Raw genomic sequence first — 2,500 nt, 5'->3', positions numbered from 1 at the left:
GAAAGGCACGTGCACTCAAAAATTTTAATATTTTTCACGCATAGACCCCGTCAAACGCTAGAAGTTGGCGGGGATGTCTCTCTTGTGGCTCACGGGGCTGTTAGGGTCGCACAGAAATGCCTCGGAATGGGAAAACGGGTCATTTTTGTGTGGCCACATTGCATAGGAACGGCATGAAACTTCCAGAGGCATTTGCAGCAGGAATGCATGTGCACTCAAAAACGTCTATATTTTTCACGGATAGACCCCGTGAAACGCTATAAATTGGCGGGGATGTCTCTCTTGTGGCTCACGGGCGCTGTTAGTTAGGGTCGCACAGAAATCCCTCGGAATGGGAAAAGGGGTCATTTTCGTGTTGCCACATTGCGTACGAACGGCATGAAACTTCCAGAGGCATCTGCAGCAGAAATGCATGTGCACTCAAAAACGTCTATATTTTTCACGGATAGACCCCGTGAAACGCTAGAAATTGGCGGGGATGTGTCTCTTGTGGCTCACGGGGCTGTTAGGGTCGCACAGAAATCCCTCGGAATGGGAAAACGGGTCATTTTCGTGTTGCCACAATTGGCATACGAACGGCATGAAACTTCCAGAGGCATTTGCAGCAGAAATGCATGTGCACTCAAAAACGTGAATATTTTTTCACGGATAGACCCCGTCAAACGCTCGAATTTGGCGGGGATGTTTCTCTTGTGGGTCACGGGGCTGTTCGGCTCGCACAGAACTCCCTTGGTCCACCTGATTCGTGCATACAGGCAGCAACTAAAACTCTGTAAACCTGCTGTGAGGACATCTAAACAGTGGACCAGTGAGGCTGTGGAAGATTTGCGGGCGTGCTTAGACTGTACTGACTGGGATATGTTCACGACTGCTACCAATAGTCTGGATGAACTCACAGAGGCTGTGTACATCAGCTTCTGTGAGGACTGCTGTATCCCAACACGTACCAGGGTGAACTTTAACAACAACAAGCCCTGGTTCTCAGCAAAGCTCAAAAGGTTGAGGTTGGAGAAGGAGGAAGCGTTTAGGAGTGGGGATAGAGACAGATTCAAGGAGTCGAAGAACAGGTTTAGCAAAGCGGTGAGAGAGGCTAAACGACTGTACTCAGAGACACTAAAACACCAGTTCTCTACTAACGACGCTGCTTCTGTCTGCCAAAGGGCTCAGGCACATCACCAACTACAAACCCAGAGCGCCCCACACCACTAACGACTCCCGCCTAGCCAACGACCTGAACGAGTTCTACCGTAGATTTGAAAGACAATTGGACTGTCCTGAACCACCCCTTCCCACCCAAGAGGCCCCATCCCCCACCCATACTACAGAAACGACTCTCTCCTTTCAGGAGGGAGAAGTTAATGGGCTTTTCAAGAGGCAGAATCCACGCAAAGCAGCCGGGCCGGACTCTGTCTCTCCAGCCACCCTCAGGCACTGCGCTGACCAGCTGTCTCCGGTGTTCACCAACATCTTTAACACCTCCCTGGAGACATGCCATGTACCAGCCTGTCTCAAGTCCTCCACCATCATCGCTGTGCCCAAAAAGCTAAGGCCAACAGGACTAAATGATTACAGACCGGTCGCCCTTACATCTGTGGTAATGAAGTCTTTTGAGCGCCTGCTCCTGGCACACCTCAAAGCCATCACAGACCCTCTCCTGGACCCCCTTCAGTTTGCCTACAGAGCCAACAGGTCTGTGGACGACGCAGTTAACATGGCCCTCCACTTCACCCTACAGCATGTGGACGCCCCAGCATCCTACGCCAGGATCCTGTTTGTGGACTTCAGCTCTGCCTTCAACACCATCATCCCTGCCCTGCTTCAGGACAAGCTCTTCCAGCTGAACGTGCCCTACTCCACCTGCAGGTGGATCACAGACTTCCTCTCTGACAGGAAGCAGTGCGTTAAGCCGGGAACAGAAGTCTCTGACTCCAGGTCCATCAGCACGGGAACTCCTCAGGGCTGCGTCCTTTGCCCACTGCTCTTCTCCCTGTATACCAACAGCTGCGCCTCCAATCATCTGTCCGTCAAACTCTTGAAGTTTGTCGGACGACACCACCCTCATTGGGCTGATCTCTGGTGGGGATGAGTCTGACTATAGGTGGGAAGCTGACAACCTGGTGACCTGGTGTAGCCAGAACAACTTAGAGCTAAATGCTCTAAGGACAGTTGAGATGGTTGTGGACTTCAGGAAGAATACAGCCCCACTCACCGCCATCACCCTGTTAGACTCCGCAGTCAAAATTGTGGAGTCCTTCCGCTTCCTGGGCACTATTCTCTGCCGGGACCTCAAGTGGGAACTGAACATCAGCTCCCTCGCCAAGAGAGCTCAACAGAGGATGTACTTTCGACGGCAGCTGAAGAAATGCAACCTGCCAAAGACAATGATGGTGCAATTCTATACAGCGATCATTGAATCCATCCTCACCTCCTCCATAACCGTCTGGTACGCTGCTGCCACTGCCAAGGACAAGAGCAGACTGCAGCGTATCATGCACACTGC

This window comes from Petromyzon marinus, chromosome 20, assembly GCF_048934315.1.
Source record: "Petromyzon marinus isolate PM22_M1 ecotype Great Lakes invasive population chromosome 20, UKy_Petmar_22M1.pri1.0, whole genome shotgun sequence".
Taxonomy (NCBI): Eukaryota; Metazoa; Chordata; class Hyperoartia; order Petromyzontiformes; family Petromyzontidae; genus Petromyzon; species Petromyzon marinus.
The sequence above is the reverse complement of the archived record's forward strand: the minus strand, read 5'-3'. Positions refer to the sequence as shown.